Genomic DNA, 13,389 nt, shown 5'->3' on the forward strand with positions numbered 1-13,389 from the left:
GAGGTCAGTGTACTTATGTAAATCCACATTGCTTCTGAAATGCAACGTGCTCAGGAAGGTAAGGTGCACTCTCAGCCTAGTGTTCAGCCTGCAGCAACATGACTTGCACAGGACCAGAGGCAGTTTGGAGGGAGTTAAGAGGGAGAGAACTGAATCCCAGTCCTGCTGAGAGACCCTGGGCAATCCTAAAGTGATTGGCTGAAGCAAAAAAAGAGAAATCTGTTCTTAAGAATAATATACGGGGGAGGGGCCGAGCCCGTGGCGCACTCGGGAGAGTGCGGCGCTGGGAGCGCGGCGACGCTCCCACAGCAGGTTCGGATCCTATATAGGGATGGCCGGTGCACTCACTGGCTGAGTGCCGGTCACGAAAAAGACAAAAAAAAAAAAAAGAATAATATACGGGGGCTGGCCATTTAGCTCAGTTGGTTAGGGCACGGCATGGATAACACCAAGGTCAAGGGTTCATCCCAGTACCAGCCAGCAGCCAAAAAAAAAAAAGAATAACGTAAGGGTAACATATGGTCCAGCCAAGAGAAAAGGAAATATATAAGTCCATACAAAGACTTGTATGTGATTGTTCATAGCAGCTTTACTTGTAATAACCCCAAACTGGAAACAACCCAAATGCCCATCAACAGATGAATGGGTAAACAAATTGCGGCATATCCACAGAATGGAATAATCTTCAGCAATAAAAAAGAATGAATCATTGATATGTGCAAAGAAACATGGATGATTTAAAAAACTATTATGCTGAGTGAAAAAAGTTAGACACAGAAGAGAGTATACTATATTATTCTATTCATATAAATCTTTAGAAAATGTAAGCTAATCTACAGTGATAGAAAACAGACTACTGGTTGCTCAGGGATGGGGGACAAACAGGGCTAGGAGGGAGGAATTACCAAGGGGCAGCAGGAAACTCTTGGAGGTGAAGGATATGTTCATTATGTTGATTGTGGTGGTGACTTCACAGTGAATACATATGCCAAAAGTTACCAATTACACACTTTGAATATGAAAATCAATTATACCTCCACAAAACAATTTTTTTTTTTTCTCTGACCGGTAAGGGGATCGCGACCCTCAGCAAGGTGTTGTCCGCACCACACTCAGCCAGTGAGCGCACCAGCCATCCCTATATAGGATCGGAACCTGCAGCCTCGGCGCTACCAGCGCTGCACTTTCCCGAGTGAGCCACAGGGCAGGCCCCACAAAACAATTTTTTTAAAAAAAATCTTGGGATATCATGTGGAACTTAAGAAACAGGTTATGCTTTTTGGATTGAAGGAAATGTTCTATATCTTGATTGTGGTGGTAGTTACACAACTGTACACACTTGTGAAAGCTCTTAGAATTGTATACTTAAAATCAGTGATTTTTATTGTATATAAATTATACCCTAGTGAAGCTGATCTTTTAAGAAACAGGTCATATATGTGCGTGTACACGCACCCATGTAGAGAGCAGGTTAGGCAGCTAGGCCCCTGGCATACCTGGAGTCCACCTGCCACTGCTGTGAAAACACTCTCCATCTTTCTCTCTGTCTCTGGTAGCTACGTCATCCTTCTCTCTCTTTCTCTAAACCTCCTCCCCAATTGATTCCTTTCCAGTGTTCTGGCCCAAGAGGCAGAACATTCAGTTGCTGATACTTTCTGAGAATTATATGTTAAAACCCAGCATCCAAAAAAGAAAGCAACTTCTGTCTGAGTCAACTTGCAAAATTCATGGGGAAGGATTCTGGGCGGTCTATTTTGGGTTGGGTGTTAGGCCTTCATTCATTTATTCAGAAAATATTGAGCAGCACTTGCAAGCATTGTGGCCCTGGGATACCATGGAGAATGAGACTAATGAAGTCTCTGCCCCAGCATGACTTACTGTCTAGTGAGAAGACAATAAACAAGCAAACAAGCAAACGCTCCCACTTCAAATCATGATAAATGCTTTCGAGAACAAAAACGAGAGTATGGAAATAGAAAAAGGTTGGGGGTATGGAGTTATTTAGGTGAGGTGGTCAGGGATGATCTCTAAGGAGGTAACATTGGAATAGACATGATAAGGATGAGGGGTCAGCTCCCCAAAGAGCCGGCTGAAGAGAAGTTAGTTCCAGGTAGAAGGAAGAGCATGTGGGAAGACCCTGAGGTAGGAAACTTGGTGAGGCCAGTGTGGCTGGAGCACGATGAGGAGCACGGTAGGAGATGAGGTCAGATCATGTAGGGCCTTGGAGGGCAGGGGGAGGAATTTGCGTTTTATTTCCGGTGTCTTGGAAAGTAATAGGTGTCTATTTTTAACTCCCTCTCTGAGCCTCAGTCACGTGGTCTGGAAAAGGAAAGGGTTGGAACAGCTTCACTGGTTCTCACTTGGGTGGCACCACCCGCTACAACATACTGACGGTTAGAGGACGAGTCCAGGGATGCTACACGTTGGAAATATGTAGGACGTCCTGCACAATAAAGAATCACCCCATCATGTTCCATTCTCAAGTGTCCTACTGGACATTTATGAAGATGAAGAACCTGTAAAATTATCTGAGCCTGAAATCTACCTCCATTTTACATACAAGAATGGTTGTTAAAAATATTTCCCAGGAATGCAACTCAAGTAAAAGTCAAGGGCTTTGATCCGTTTGGAAGTCTGCCCAAGAATTGATTTGGGGAGAGCACACCACCAACAGCAATGCTCATGGTTTTTGAGGTGTAACACACCCGAATCAGTCTGCATTTATCACTGTGGCATCCAGGGTGATTCTATGTATGGGTGCAAACTTCTATTTCAGTCTTTTCTAGGATAATCATGCCTAAGTACAGTATTTACAAATTTAAAATACCCTTTATTATAAATTACTTTCCTTTTATTTCTCCTTTTTTTTCCAGCAGTTAGAAGATTGTAATCCTAATCATATTATAAATATATAAACACAAACATACACATCATTTAATCCTCAGTACAACCGTATGAGGTTGACACTGTCATTGCCCCATTTTACAGATGAAGAAACTGAGGCACAGAGTAGTGCCAGAGGTCAAACAGCTAGTAAGCAGCAGAGCAGGAATATGAACTCAGAAAGTTTACTCTGAAATTCATATTGTCTAAAGTGCTATATCATATAGCCTTCAGGTAGCTTATATTGTCTGTGGATTTTATTTCAGGTCAGTAAGGTGGTTACAGTATATTGGACTGACAAGAATGAGATCCAATGGTCTAGACGCTCTCTAGAGCTCTCCTAACTCTAAAATCCCTTCACTCTGGCTGTGTTCCTGCACAACTCCTCATTTGAATTAACTTGGAAGCTCAAGAACTTCCTGAAGAGGAACTGTGTTACATCAAAAGAGTGAGGTTGTTTTGTTTTGTTTTTAACCAAAATAGCCAAGTCTAGCACAGACACAATAGTGGCACCCTCAAACAGTGCTGGTGGGAGGGAAATGGGCGACCCCTTCTCAACATAAATTCAGCAGTATGCCCAAAGAACTAAAAAATGTCCACATCTTTTAACTGACTTCAGAAAATCTTTCTTAAGGAAATATTTTTATTGTGGTAAAATACACATAACATAAAATTTACCATTTTAACCATTTTAAAGTGTACAATTCAAGGTTAGTACATTCACAGTGTTGGAAAACATCACCACCACTAGTTCCAGAACGTTTCATCACCCCGAAAGGAAACCCCATATCTATTAAACAGCCACTCCACGTTCCCCAACCCCCAGCCTCTGGCAGCCAATTTGCTTTCTGTTTCTATGAGTTTTCCTAGTCTGGACATTTTATATAAATGGAATCATATAATATAGGACCCTCTATGTCTGGCTTCTTTCAACTCAGCATAATGTTTTCAAGGTTCACCCATGATGGAGCATGTACCAATACTTCGTTCCTTTTTTAAAAAATTTTATTGAGGTAAAATTCACATAACTTAAAATTAGACATTTTAAAGTGTACAATTCAATGACATTTAGTACATTCACAGTGTTCTGCAACCACCACTGTCTACCTCCAAAACATTTTTATCACCCCCAAATAAAATGCCATGCCCATCAAGCAGTTAATGCCTATTTCCCCCTACATTCAGCCCTTGGCAACCACCAATCTGCTTTGTCTCTATGAACTATTCTGGATATTTCATATAAATAAAGTTATATGCTACGTGACCTTTTGTCTCTGGCTTCTTTTACCTAAAGTGAGGTTTTTGAGGTTCATCTACATTGTAGTATATATCAGTACTGCGTATCTTTTTATAACTGAGTCATATTTCATTGTATAGATATAACAATTTTATTTATCCATCCATGGATGGTCATTTCCACCTTTTGGTTATTGTGAATAGTGCTGCTATGGACCTTTGTGTACAAACCTTTGTTTGAACACCAGTTTTAAAGTTTTTTAGGTATATTCCTAGGAGTAGAATTGCTGGGTCATACAGTAATTCCATATTCAACTTACTGAGAAAGCACCAAACTGTTTTCCACAGCAGCTGCACCATTTTACATTCCCAGCAGAATGTTCCAATTTCTCATCTCCACATCCTCACCCACACTTGTTCTTTTTTTTAGTATAGCCATCCTAATGGGTATAAAGTCATATCTCACTGTGGTTTTATTAGCATTTCCCCAGTGACTAATGACGCTGAGCATCTTTTGAAGTGCTTATTGACCATTTACATATCTTCTTTGGAGAAATTTCTATTCAAGCCTTTTACCCGTTTTTAAGTTGGGTTGTTTGTCTTTTCATTGCTTGGTTGTGCCTAAGGAAATTATTTTTAATTTGAAAAAATATTTAAACACAAAGGTATTCATCACAATATTATTACAACAATGAAAAGATTGGAAATGACACTAATGTCTAACAATAGGGCATACAAAGACAATCCCAGCCCTAATGGGACACTCTGTCTTATGTGCAAGGCAGAAGAAAAACAGTAAATCCAGTAAATCCCATGTTCCAGGTACGCACAGAATGCCAAAGCATTCGGGAGTCAAAAGGTGTTGGGGCTTTCTCAGACAGGTGAAGAAATGGGAGGGTAAGTGTGTGTGTGCAGAGTGAACGGCATTTGTCAAGAGCTATGAAAGAGAAAGATATGCTCGAGGAACTAAAAAGTTTTTTGGGCTATAAGGTTCAATGCAGAGAGGCAGGAAGGAGCTGGAGCAAGAAGGACCTTTTGTGCTAAATCTTTACCTAAAAGCCAGGGAGCTTCAGAAGGAGGGGCCATGATCAACTCTATAATTTGGAAAAATCACTCTGACAGCCACATAGAGGATGAACTATGGTGGGCCCAGGCTTGGATTTAGTCAGAAGGCTGTTGCAAGACAAAATAAACTAAGACAGTGGCCACAGGGGGACAGCAGATATTAAGATATTAAGAACTGTAGTACCATTAGACTGGAAGCCACATAAGGTCAGGTATCAGCTATGATCCCTATATCATAGATCCCACCTGGTATGGGTTGGATAGTGTCTTAGTCCATCCAGGCTGCTATAACAAAATATCATAAACCAGGTGATTCATAAACAACAGAAATTTATTGCTCGTAGTTCTGGAGGCTGGGAAGGTGCTGAAAGATTCAGTGTCCGGTGAGGGCCCATTTTCTGGTTCACAGACGGTGGCTTTTCACTGCGTCCTCACATAGTAGAAGGGCCAAGTTAGCTCTCTCGGGTCTTTTTTACGATGGCACTAATTCCAATCATGAGGGCTCCACCTTCATGATCCAGTCACCCCCCAAGGTCCCACCTCCTAATACTATCCCCTTAGGAGTCAGGACTTCAACATATGAATTTTGGGGGGAAACAAACTTTCAGACCATAGCAAACTGTGTCCCCCAAAAACGGATATGTTGAAGTCCTAAACCCATCCCCACCCCATAACTCGAAATGTGACCTTATTTGGCAATAGGTTCGTTGCAGATATAATTAGTTAAGATGAGATCATACTGGAGTAAGGTGGACCCCTTATCCACTATTACTGTTGTCCTTATAATAAGACAGTCATGTGAAAACAGAGACACACAGGGAGAATGGCAATGTGACAATGAAGGCAGTCACACAGCTGCAAGCCAAGTAACGCCAAAGATTGCCAGCAAACCATCAGAAGCAAGGAAGAATTCCCTACAGGTTTCAGAGGGAGCATGGCCCTGCTGACACCTTGATTTCAGACTTCTAGCCTCCAGACCTGTGAGACAATACATTTCTATTGTTTAAAGTCACCTAGTTTGTGGCATTTTGTTACAGCAGCCCTAGGAAAGAAACTAATACACTGCTATGTATGATACTCCCGCCATAAATATTTAGCTCAATAAATACCAACAGCTAACATTTCTTGAGTGCTTACTCTGTGTCAGACTGTGTTTTAAGTGCTCTTCTCAGAACAACCCATCCATCCTTGCAATTCCCTGTAAGGAAGATTCTATTGCCATTCCCACATTACATTTAAGAAAACCAAAACACAGAGTGGTCAAGCAAATTTCCCAGGGTTACAAAGCTAGTTAAATGGCAGAGCCAGAATTTGATGTTTGGCAGGCTGACTCCAAGCTCTAGTGTTCTTATTCAATATACTATCCAGCTGTTCTAATAAACATTTGCTGGAAAGCTTGATGAACAGATAAATAAATGAACGGGTCAATCTGCATTTGGTACCAGGGTAAAAAGTGAGGGTGATGAAGAAAAGAGAGAAATCAAGGATGACCCAAGGTGTCTGGCTTAGATGACTTAGTAAATAGTATCTCCATTTATTGAGGTTGGAAAAAGAGGGGCAAAGTCAGATTTGGGGTTTGGGGGTTGGAGACTGGGGAAACAATGAAGACGTTCTTGAAATGCTGAGTTTGAATTGCCACAAGACAGTTGGTCAAATGGGTCTGCGGGTCCAGAGAGATAAGGGCTAGTGTTACAGATTTGGTTGGGAGTCATCAGTATACTTAATGTCAGAGGTTTGGATAAGATCACCAAAGCAAAGTGTGTAGGAAGAGAAAAGCAGACCACCCAAGACAGAACCCTAGAGTAAACTGGAATTCAGGGGGCAAGTAAAGTGGGGGGAAAGGATCTTTTACTTCCTAACACAGGTTCTGTCATGGAAAGGACAAAAGTCAGGTTGTGGTGGGTTGAACAGCAAACAAAAAGTCAATCAAAGGGTAAGTGTGTGTGCTACCAATGAGAAAGTGAGAGAAGACTGATGGGCTGTGATCAGAGAGTAGGTGCAGATATGACTATCCACTGTGGTGTGTTAAAGCCAGCTTGCACCAAGTGAGAACTGATTGTTAAATTTCAGGAATTTTGCAAGCTGGCTGTTAAATACAGCCATTATTAAAAATTAAGTTGTAGAAACTCATGATTAAATAAATTAATAACAAATGTCATAAATTCTTAAAACTCATCACTTTCTAATTGTTTTACTACATTTTACTATCATCTATGCTCTGACACTAATCGTATCTGTATGGCAGAAATACTATAATGATGTGCCACTGCACATTATTTCCCAACTCTATGTTAGTGACATCAGTTGGTAGCTTGAAATTGGCCATGGAGGATGAATTTATACCATGGAAATTGGCAAAAGCTGAAAATCAGAGCTTGATTGTTTTGTTGATTGTCTAGACTTAAGAAAGTAATGGAGAAAATATTATACACATTAAACATAAAAGGGCATCATGTCTATAGCTGTTATACTGTAAACAGCACCAAAAAAATTGAGGAAAGTCTACCAACATTCAAAAACTATTATCCAGTTCCACAAAGAAATCACTCACATCACTGATGAATGAGTGGAGTTCTTCCAAAGGTCTTCATTGTTTTACTTTCACATCTTTAACATAAAGGAAAGTATCAACAAACATTTACATTGAGTTTGTCATTGCAACCACAGGTTGGCTAGGACATAAGATTTTGGCAAAAATCAACAAAAGCATTCTATGAGAATCAATTGTCCATATGGAATTTACAATAGAGTACTATATATCTTATTTTTTAATTGTGTTGCACATCCTTTGTATCAGTAAAATTTATAGTAAACTAATATGCATGTATGTATATAAATGAGTGAGTATATATGTATAAATGTACACATGCATACACACACACAATTGTTTTTCCCCCCAGACATTGTTAACACTCCTGACTACACAAGAGGCAGAGCACTCCCACTCCCATGGGAATGGGTCACTGGAATTAAACTAAGTAAAGGCCTTCAATGCTGAGTAGGCTGGAAGAGGCACTAAATTCACACAGGATGAAAAGAATGACTTAAGGGTGGGTCTTCAAGGCCCAAGGAACTCCATGCATTGAGTGATAGGGAGAGTGGCAGAGGACAGCAGCCGTGAGGGGTAATGGTTGTAACAGCCTGACAACAATGGTCTCAAGCTATTATTACCCAAGGGCAGAAGAGCACTGGCCTGGATGTGGCCACAGGGAGCTGACCCCTCAGTTCCCACTTGCCTGTAGTACATGGGTCATGGGACAATGAGTAGCCTCCCTTTTTGTGGTCATAGAGAAAGAAATGTCCTTGGGGACAACCTGGTTTCAGTTAATTGTTTCCACTTATTGAATACAAGGAGAGTAAGGCAGTGGTGTGATCAGGGTTTCTGAGTTAGACCTTTCATGTTAGAATTCTGGCTCTGTATTACTTAACTAGACTTACTAGGTCTGTGATACTGGGAAAGCTACTTCACCCCTCTGAGCTTTCGTGTCCTAATGTGTAAAATGGAAAAAATATCACCTACTACTCAAACAATGATATACTTAAAACACTGAGCACAGGGCCTGGCACCTGGTAATCTTTCAATAAGATTGTAAATATTATTGTGTCTATGTAACTGAAAAAACAAGATACATTTTTATATAGTTATTATACATATGGATGTGTTTGAAAGGAATATATCGTTACTTGTATATGAATAACAATCATCTCTGGATGGCAAGACAGTGAAGTTTTTTCTTCACTTCCTCTGTATTTTCCAAAACTCTACAATAAGTCTATTTTAATTTTCATTCTGAAAGAAATGTCTTTAAAGCAAAGAGAGTACATCAGGGGCCGGCCCGTGGCTCACTCGGGAGAGTGTGGTGCTGAGAACACCAAGGCCCCGGGTTTGGATCCCATATACGGATGGCCAGTTCGCTCACTGGCTGAGCGTGGTGCTCACAACACCAAGTCTTACCGGTCATCTTTTAAAAAAAAAAAAAAAAAGAGTACATCAGAGGGAAAATATTCATTAAAAAAAAATTACACACACACACACACACACACACACACACACACACACACACACACACACCGTTGAGACCATTAAAAAGTCTTCTGTAATACACACAGGCCTAACAGCTGGGCAAATTATTGCAAAATATAGAAAAAATAGTTGCAGAATTTGGCTCTTCCAAGTCATCCTTTTTTGCCCCTAAAAAATTGGTAAGTTTAAATGCTGTCTCCTCTATTTTCTGTCTCACCCCATAATTTCTAGGTTTCAAGAGGACTTATAGTAACGAATAAAGGTGTTATAAATTAACCTAAACATGATTCAAATCTTTAAAATTTTACCTGTTGTCAATCTTAGAGTTCCAGGTGTTAATGGCAACTCTAAATGAAAGTCAAATATAATTATTTGCATAAAAGCATTAGAAGATGATTAATAGGTATTTTCATGCAGCTGTTATCTATTCTGCACTCCTAAAGCTGAAAAAAATTTTACTAAAAACATTTACTTATGCTAATCCTCATGAAATTGCAGAACATCCTCCAGTTTTCCATGTACTCAGCCACATTTATGGCATGTTTATTACTGGGGTCATATTTCATATGAACTGATTTTAAAAGGCATCGCAATTGTGTACCCTTGAAAATTAGGCTGATTTTCACACCATTCCTTGAATTTCTGTTTGATCCCAAAAAGATAGTCATTAAATCTACTTGTGTTAGCAAATTTCCGTGTGTGTTTTAGCATGATTTGGGGAACATATTCCAATTTCAAGGGGCCTAAACTTGAGGTGCCCGAAAAAATAAGTCACAGGGCTTAGTTAGAAAAGTGTTTTCAGAAGAGTGACTTATCTATGCTGAATAAAAGCTGTAGCAGTGGCAGCTCAGATCTAGTTACGAGTGCTAATGCATGTCCAGGCTGGTTATCTAATGCCTCTGCAGGAATTTAGGCCACGCATTAATGCACTGAAGATAAAATCAATTTGAAAATTTCTTAAATCAAATACCAATCCTGGAATAATACTCTATGTGCAGGAGAACCAGCCGATGGTAATAGGAAGCCAATTATAAACTATAAACCACTCTGCTCAAATGTCCTGGTTTTTTACTGGTAGGGCCCATTACACAGTTTGCACAAGTTAAATGTACTGATGAAAACTGCTATACACATGCACACACGAGTACGCCTCTACTCCTGCACTTAACATAAAGATGCAGCTCAATTAACAGGAACTATTGAGTGCAAAAACCCACAGAAACATCCTGAACATAAGAGATCTCCAACACACACTTTCCCATTCTCCTACAGCAGTATTACTGTGCAGTACTGATTTTGGATTAGAATAGATTAGTACAGATTAGAATACTGGCCTTGCCACCTGCTTGCTATTACTTCACTTCTCAGTCTCCTCACCTATAAAATGGGGTTATTAGCAATGAGGCCAATGTGGTAGCCTATGGAAATTAGAGATAATGTAACGCATGTGAAATTCTGAGCATGGTAGTACTCAACAGATGTTGGTTAATATTACACCTTTGTTCCACCATCTTCCTGACTGCCCTGACCTCAAAACAGACATGAGTACAATGTGCTATTAGAAATGACATAACTAGTAGCATATTGTAGTCACACTTGCCAGTGAACATTTCCAGGGTGGATGCCAAGGTTGCAAGCAGTGAAGTATTCTAATTCCTCTCATTTGCATGTGCGATCTATGGAGAAAATCAGAGGTTGGGGTGGTTTACAAATATTTCCCACTGCCAGATATTCCCAGTTGATAGCAATTAATCCCTCAAAATGTGAATGTAGATATATTGGTCACCTTTTCGTGTAGGTCTGGGCTCTGGTGACTGAAAGGAAAAGAGTCTCCACCCTATTCTTCTGCTGCTCCCTTAGGTGAGGCCCCAACACCTCTGTCCTAGACTACTGCAAACCATCATCAACCCACCATCACATAAATGATTCTCTCCAATTCCTATTCATTCAACTGATATTTATTGTATAAATTGTACAAATCAGGCACTCAGTTTACATAACATGTAAGGTCTCCAATTTAAGGAGCTTCTCAGATAACCTTTTAAAGCATAAATTCGTCCACGTAACTGCTGCACTTACCAACCTGCAGTGACTCCCATTGCCCAAATCAGAGATTCACAACTAGAAACTCTGATTGAGAATGACTTGGGTGGTACCTGGACATGGACATTTTGAATAAACCACACAGTCAAGTCTGATGTTTCCTCCAGATTGATAAAAAGTAAATAAACTTTCAAGTTTCTTACTATGATATATAACTCTTCTCAATATGACTCCAACCACCTTCCCAGCCTCATCAAATCAACACAATTTGGCCCCTGCCTAATTTTTTCTTCACTTCTTACTATACTCCAACCATAATACCCACACTGCTGTTCGCTGAACATACCAAGCTTATTCTTTCAAGTTTACACATACTGCTACACACACTGCTCGGAAAGTGCTTCCATCATCTCCAAACAGCATTTACACACAGCAGGCTCCTCCACCTTCCTCAGAGACTTTCTCTGGCCACTCCATCTAACTCCATATACAACCCGTCACCATCCCCTTACCTGCTTTATTTTCTTCCTATTTTCATAACACTGATCTGAACACGTAATTTATTGATGTACCTGCTTATTTTGTCTTCTCCACTAGAATTTAAGCTCTATGGAGGTCTTGTTTCCCACTATATCCTCAGTGCCTAAAACAGTGTGTAGCATATAGCAGGTGCTTAAATGCCAAATGTATTATCACTCTTCCTATAGGAGCTTCAGTCACAGTACTTAACATGCTATGTGTATAATCCCAAGTCAAGGCTCTGTTGGTTATTAAGAAACTGACTCAAACTACTTCAAACAAGAAGTAATGCAAGGGGATGAAACCACTGAAAAGACTTCAAGGGACTGAAAAGACTTCATGCGAAGACAAACAGTTGGTCCTCATGGGAAAGAGAACTCCAAACTCGGTTGGACACAAGGCATTTCTCCCTTACTCCTAGGCCAGTCTCTTCTCTGCTCCCCTGGGCTGACTCGATCCTCCTCCGTGTCCTCTGTTTACTCATCTCACATATGACCCAACATATGCACTGGCTCTACTGGCCCCTCACATCCAAGAGTCTCCCTCAGTTGAAATTGAGAATCTACTGGCCACTGGCTAGCATTGGGAGAACTGTCTATTTTAGATGCGTCAGTTATGGCCTTGCGGATGGAGGAGGAAACACAAAGTAGGGGTGTCAACACCTTCTAGAGTCAACAAAACCTCCCTGGTGCAAACCCATACCCTCTAGAGAAGTGTTGGCCAGCTGAGTTCCTCCTTGGAGGCTCTATGGGAAAATGTTTCTTTGCCTTTTCTAAGGTTCCAGAGGCTGTCCTCATTCCTTCGCTCATGGCCTCCTTTCTCCACCTTCAAAGCCAGCAACATTACATCTTTTGGACCCTTCCTCCTTCGTCACAATTCTGTGACCTCAGCCAGGAAACGTTCTCTGCTTTTAAGGGCCCATGCTATTAGATCGGGCCCACCCAGATGATTCACAATATTCTTCCCATCTCAAGATCCTTAATGACATCCACAAAGTCCTTTTCACCATTTAAGGTAACATCTGTATTTTCTAGGGATTTAGGACATGGACATCTTTGGCAGCGGACATTATTCTACCTACACAGCAAATGAACAAAAAACATTTCAGAGGAGGGAGTGATCAATTGTGCCATATGTTGACATGTCAAGAAAGTTATAAGAATTGAACACAGAGGTTCTGGTGATATTATATGGGCAGTTCCCATGGAGTAAATCCTCATTGGAGTGGGCTCAAAAGAAGTGAAGTATAGGTAGATAACTCTCAAGTTGTTCTATAAAGAGGAGCAGAGAACGAGGATGGTAGCTGAAGGGGCAGATGTGGGGTCAAACAAGGATTTTTTTTGGAGTAAATAATAGCACATTTGTAGGCTGATAGGAATGATCTAGTATAAAGTTAATGAACAGGACAGAGAAGGAAGAATGGCTTTACCTGGGCCCTTTTAACAGGTAAGGGATGGAATCTAGTATATAAGTGGGAGAGCTGGCCTTAAATAGGCAAGGACAATCTGTAATAACTAGGAGACAGTAGCGCAAACACAGGTGGGTGAGTAGATGTGATGGCAGGAGCCTGCAGAAACTTTTTATTTTCTAAGTTTAAAAAAAAGGTCATAAGCTAAGTG

The sequence above is a fragment of the Cynocephalus volans genome, chromosome 8 (assembly GCF_027409185.1).
Source record: "Cynocephalus volans isolate mCynVol1 chromosome 8, mCynVol1.pri, whole genome shotgun sequence".
Taxonomy (NCBI): Eukaryota; Metazoa; Chordata; class Mammalia; order Dermoptera; family Cynocephalidae; genus Cynocephalus; species Cynocephalus volans.